The 5,798-nt window shown below is 41.2% G+C and overlaps 1 long non-coding RNA gene across 1 annotated transcript; it reads left to right on the top strand.

The window, feature by feature from the left end:
* Nucleotides 1-2,487: 2,487 nt before the first annotated feature.
* On the top strand, nucleotides 2,488-5,128 carry LOC130683165 (uncharacterized). Its single transcript, XR_008996778.1, has 3 exons — nucleotides 2,488-2,849; nucleotides 3,867-4,140; nucleotides 4,832-5,128. It is a non-coding gene; the product is annotated as an uncharacterized LOC130683165 (long non-coding RNA).
* Nucleotides 5,129-5,798: the final 670 nt, after the last annotated feature.

Raw genomic sequence — 5,798 nt, 5'->3', positions numbered from 1 at the left:
TGCAGGAAACAGATGGACTGTGCCAGTGGAATAATTGCAGAGAGTTAATTAAAGGAACTTTTTATAAAGTGGAGGGGAGAGGTATATAGGTATTGTGAAGTACCCTTTGGTGACTTGAAGCTGTTATCTCCCCTGAAGGTGCAAAGGGTGGGAGGTTGAGAACCTGGGGAGAGTGGTTGTTCAAGAACAAGGTGAGGGCTGCCTGACCAAAGCTGTGACATTCAGTTCAGAGATGCAGCTAGTTCATGGCCCCAGACAGAAGAGACTTGGGGGGAAACACCCTAACCTCATACTCCTCTGCCCTCCAGCCTCTCATTGATCCAACCCAGTCGGAAACCAGAGGGCAAGGGAACCCATATGCAGCCTATGTAGGTCAGCCTCCTGGGACAGTAATGAAGGGCACAGAGTGGATGTGGAGAAACAAAATCTCCAACAACTATAATAGGAATGAATTTACCCCCTTGTGCTTGAGTGCAAGAAATGTCTCATTGCTTTATTTTTCTAAATCAAGAGAGAACTAGCTCAAGATGCCATTATTATAGTAGATCACAAAGCAAATGTCAAACATTAGGCAGCTCCCCTGTGTGACACTGGGTCATATAAAAACCCTAACTCTATGGGACTATTGGAAAAACTGGAAGGGCCTTTTCCTTTGCTCTTCGTGGGCCCTATACCTAGTAGACAGCTGTGGTTTTACTGGCATGCCCTCTTCTTTTAGCAAACATTTCCTCACGTTCAGTTGGGAAATGACTCCCCTCAGTTTTATACAGCTTGGAGTGATTGTCAACCAAGTGCCCTGCCCTTCCTTGGCCAATGAGTGGACATTGAACCCACCAACCCAATTTTCTGGGAGGTTTAATTGGAGCCAAGTACTGGACACCTAGACAGAAAACAGGTGGAACGAAAGCATCCCAACAGTGGAGCCCCAAGGAGAATGGACACTGCCAGTCGTCTGGAGCTCCTGAATTGCCCTTATTTCTGTCTTTCCAAGAGGCATGGTTTTCCAGTTTTCTCCTTGACTCTGTGAGGTAGCCTTTACTCTGTTCAATTACCAGTGTTGTTTTCCTTGCTCACAACCAAAGCACCATGATAAACTACACTACTGTCACCATGGCTACATCTGCTACATGGTGTCTTTGCTGTCCTCCTGTCTAGCCAGGTGCATTGGGAGAGCTGCAGGGAGCTTTTCTCCTGACCATGGGCTTGGCCAGAGGAGATCCTTGCTGCAGTTGATAAAGCTGTGGCCTTATGTCTAGCCTCCCAGTCATCCCATCTCCATGGAGCTGCCTGGGGACAGAGGGCAAGTTCCCACCATTTGTGCAAAACACTATCCCTTTGTTTTCCCTCTTTCCTTCCTTCCCGTCCTGAGGAATCAAGACTGAGTTGGGCCAGTTCCCTCTCTTCCAATCATCAGAGCTCTTCTTTTCTGGACAAGTCATCTCTCTTACCTTGGTAGCCTATAGTTTTGAAATCAAAATCTGTTAACTCCTCCCAGGCAAGATAAGTCTTGATTTCTGGCATTCAAAAGCCTTAGACTAGCTTCTCAAATGGTGGAGTGGTGGGAAAATACATCATTCTGTTGTGAGAAAACTTAAGTAGAAAAACAAAAAAAGATACAAAATATAGTCAATTTCTCAATTAGTTGTCTTGTAACAACACTTTATCTTTTGACAGAATGGATCTAAAGCTACAATGTAAGTATTCTCTCTCTTTCTGCATATATCATTGTCATGAATATAATTTACTAAAAACTCTAAGGGGTTTCTATGTATGCAAAAATATATTTATCCATGATTGAGTATGTCATTATATATAAAGAGTATTTCTCTTGAAACTGCTGGAAAAATGTATGAAAGAGTATCTACAATAAATGAATGCCTACATTTCACTGGCACTGATCTTTAATGATCTTAGTCAACTAATTAAGACTAAAACTTACTGCTTTGCTCTGACTTCCCTCACTGTGCCCATTAGTTATCACTTACTCATCTGGTTCCAGAACTTAGCACCTGTTCGCTCCCCAGCCCTTCATGTAAGTCTCTCTCCAGCTGGGTAATTTGTCTCTGATAAACTTTTTGGTCTTCCATTCTTTTCATGTCAACTATAAGACAATTTTCCAAGATCGATTGGAATTTTGCCTTTATAGGATATGAATGTACAATATAAATTCAATTACATGTTCACCCTGTCTTACACTTCTGTGCATTTATGTCTGTCTATCATACCTATCATCTATCATCTCTCTGCTTGTATAAGCAGAGAATTTGTTCATTAGTTAAAACTTAATTATAAGCAAAAACCTATTCATATTTAAGTTGAAGAAGCAAATTTGATAAAAGCTCTTCTTTGCATTGAATATGCTATTTGCATTATTAATGTTTAGACAGGTATAATGTTCTCTAATTTGTTTTTTGAAGAAAAGGATTTGAAACCATCTATAATAATTTAATAGTGACAGATAAGGACTCTATATTGACAAGGGAATTGTGAGAGTAAAAAAGGGCATAATGTCAAAGATAAGCAAAGTTCATCTGGGAAGAGTTTATTGTCATAAAAAATTGGTAATAATTTTGTCAGTCTGGAAAATTGAGAAATATCTTGAATTGAGAAAATTTAAGTGCATATTGGGAGAAGATAAATAGTACTGTAGTGTGATTTAAGATTATCAGTAATAAAATGTCAATTTCAATCTAAAAGAGATAGAAAATTAGTTATGTTTATGTTTTATGTTCTGGGAAGCAAAGAGTGATTTCAGTTTCTTTCTGGTTTATGTCCCTACATACCTTTCAAGAATGCTTGAAGATTTATGCATGTCTGCAGAAGCTGACAAGACCCACAAGAAAAACTAGGTACAAAGAAGTCCTGCTTTACTACATTCAGGTGTCACCAGGACTGGAATTCTATTAGAGATGATTCTGTGAATTATGTTTGTCCATTTTTTCATGTTTAATAATTTTGCAAACCTTTATTGAGCACCCATATATTCAGGGGAACATAAAGGTACAGTAGACTTGGTTCTGCCAAAGGATATAGTTTGATGGGCTCCACAGGTGTGTTAATAAATAACTATACATGGCAACGCAGGCCTGTGTTCTAAGAGGATATAAGCACCATGGTGTAGGAGGGAGCTCAGGAAGGAGTGAGGAGTTCCCATGTGACGAGCCATCTGCAGGGGTCCTGATGCTGTTTCCTGTTAGGGTAACAAGGAGTCCAAGGGTCAGAGAGTAACCAGAGCACTGAAGACACAGTACCTTCAGCACACTTTGCATAGTATTGGCCCTGTTTACAAAATCACAAATGGAATACAAACTTGTGAGCACATGCCCTGACCCTGGAAAGCTGGCCCTCTCAGATGGGTTTCTGTGGGAACCTCACTGTGTTGTTTGAACCTCCAAGTCCAGTAGTGGGGGTGTTGGCAGGCAGTTTGACTTGCTGAGTTGGCAGTTTGCTCCACTACCTCCCTTTTGCTCCAGGGCCCCATTTCTTCCTTTCACAACCTTTTTGCATTGGGTTTGAGGGCACTTTGCTGGCTCTGCCTCTTAGACTTATCATCCCTGCTCTAAGTTATCAATGCACTGATCACCTAAGAACCTGGGAAAGTTACGCAGCATTATAGGTAGTTTTCATTCCAGGTCACTGGTTCCAACTCCATTAAAGAGACTCCAACTACCTTCACCTGCTGCCCACTGTTTATGCCCCTAAAGTTTCCCTGTCAGTATAGGAACCCATAGCAACAAAAAGGGGAGTGAATCAAAAAAGAAAAATCAATCATAGTACGTTCCTAATAAGTGCATTGCCCGAAGTCCACCAGGATGTCACTGGTTCTGGGACTTCAGGCCAGTGTTCCTTTTTGTATTTGGGTTGAGGAGTTGGGTTTGGCCCTGGGAATATAAAGAGGTCTGAAGCGCAGCATTGGTTGTTGCAGCAGCAAAAAGGATGCTACTGGATTTCCATACCCATCAGGATGGATGACCCAGCAGTCCAGACCCCTGTCTCCAGGCCCAGGCTCTAACAAGGGTTTGTCCTGAGCAGTGAGAAAATACACCACCTGACTGGCAGACACCCTCGCCCAGAGCTTTTTTGTTCCCTCTGCACCCAGAGGGGCTGTGGCGTTCCTGGGAAGAAGCAGTGCACCACCTGGTATGTAAATCAAGTGTTTAGAATAGGCTTTGGAGACTGGGTGGTCCTGTGGCTGTAGATTCTAAAGGAGGGCCAGTCTTGTTTTATAGAACTCCAGAAGGAGTCTGAGTGTGGGAATGGCTTTATAGGGCCCTAATGAGCAGATAAGTGGGATATGATGAGACCTGTTTTGTCACTTTGATGGAAAGTTAGAGATGGATAGATGTTATGTAAAATTAGTCTTTATCTTAATCACATTCTATCAATATACTCAACATCTAACCCGAACAGCAGCTACGAGCCAAATGGACAAAACTCTAAGTAATTAAAGTTGAATTCCCAATACTTGTATATTTTTCTCTCATTCTGTATGAACAAATGGTGTATAGGACCACTAATATTTAATATAGCCGCATGGTTAAGACCATTTAATGATAAATGGTTAGTGGTGCCTGACATTTACCATTGAATTACTGACCTTTTGGGCACTTGGTATTAATTTTATTTGAACATTCTCTGCCTTTTTTTTAAGGGTCTAATTGGGTTCATTTATGTTTCTATTGAGGAAACATAGTAGGGGAAGGGAGAATTTACCTTTGGACATTATGTAATTCATTCTTTTTTAGATTTTATTCTAACAAAAATAGGGAGTGAAAATATCTCCATCACTTTCTTTTTCATTACAAAGCTGTCTGTTCTTGCATTGGGACAGGTTTGGGGTCTCCTAGGTGTAAGGTTGGAGGCACTGGAGGGAGAAGGGCAAGGACAATGCAGGCGGAGCAGAGACAGCACCAAGTAGCTCTGTGCCATATGGGGAAGGAACGAACAGCTCTTCCTGGATTCCAGTCCCATGACGTGCCGACAAACCCCGGATGCAGACCCCCTCCATCCGGAAGGAGGAGACCTCTGGCTGTCCATCACCCGACCCTGAGCCAATAAAAAATTCCCCACATACCCCTGGCACGGCCCACCTCCCCCTCCCCTCCCTGTGCTTATAAAAACTCCCAGCCTATCTAGTTATGCGACTTCCCCAGACTGTAACTAGCCAGACCGGGGAACATCGCCCGGGAATTGCATTCAAATAAACTGCCTGGCCCTTTGTTGCCTCTCGTCGCCTGCTTATTTCGGCTAGAATTTATCTTACACTAGGGACCCCTTGTTAGCAACCAATAGGAGGAATGAGGTGCTGGCTACCTGCAGCTGGTTTGACTATTTCTCCAGTAGAAACAATATTTAAATTCTATATTAACACTGGGCCTGCCCCTATGCAGCCCTGGGAGAAATCATTATTAAGACAGGAATTTATGTGATGGGATTAACAAGTGGCAAACACAAAAATAAAGCACTTAATGAAAACATTTTATGAGACAGTGTAAAAAAACGTAGGAGAGAATGAGGAGAGTTACATAACATTTTTTTCTCTTGGATCATTTATATTTTTAGGTTTATTTCCCTCTGGCTTCTTTATTACATGGTTCATACAATTTTGTTTTTTAAAATACTGGAATGGAAAACTTTGCTATATTACAAATGGTGAATTTATTAACCAGTTTCCCCTTTAATATTTTTAGTATTCTTAAGTAAACTTCTTCCTGAGAACTTTAATAGAAATATCATATTTACTATATTCCAATGAAATGCTAAATATTGCTATCTTTTTTTATTGAAATAAAGTTGAT

The sequence above is a fragment of the Manis pentadactyla genome, chromosome 3 (genome assembly GCF_030020395.1).
Source record: "Manis pentadactyla isolate mManPen7 chromosome 3, mManPen7.hap1, whole genome shotgun sequence".
Taxonomy (NCBI): domain Eukaryota; kingdom Metazoa; phylum Chordata; class Mammalia; order Pholidota; family Manidae; genus Manis; species Manis pentadactyla.
This window is presented reverse-complemented; position numbering and strand designations above follow the sequence as displayed.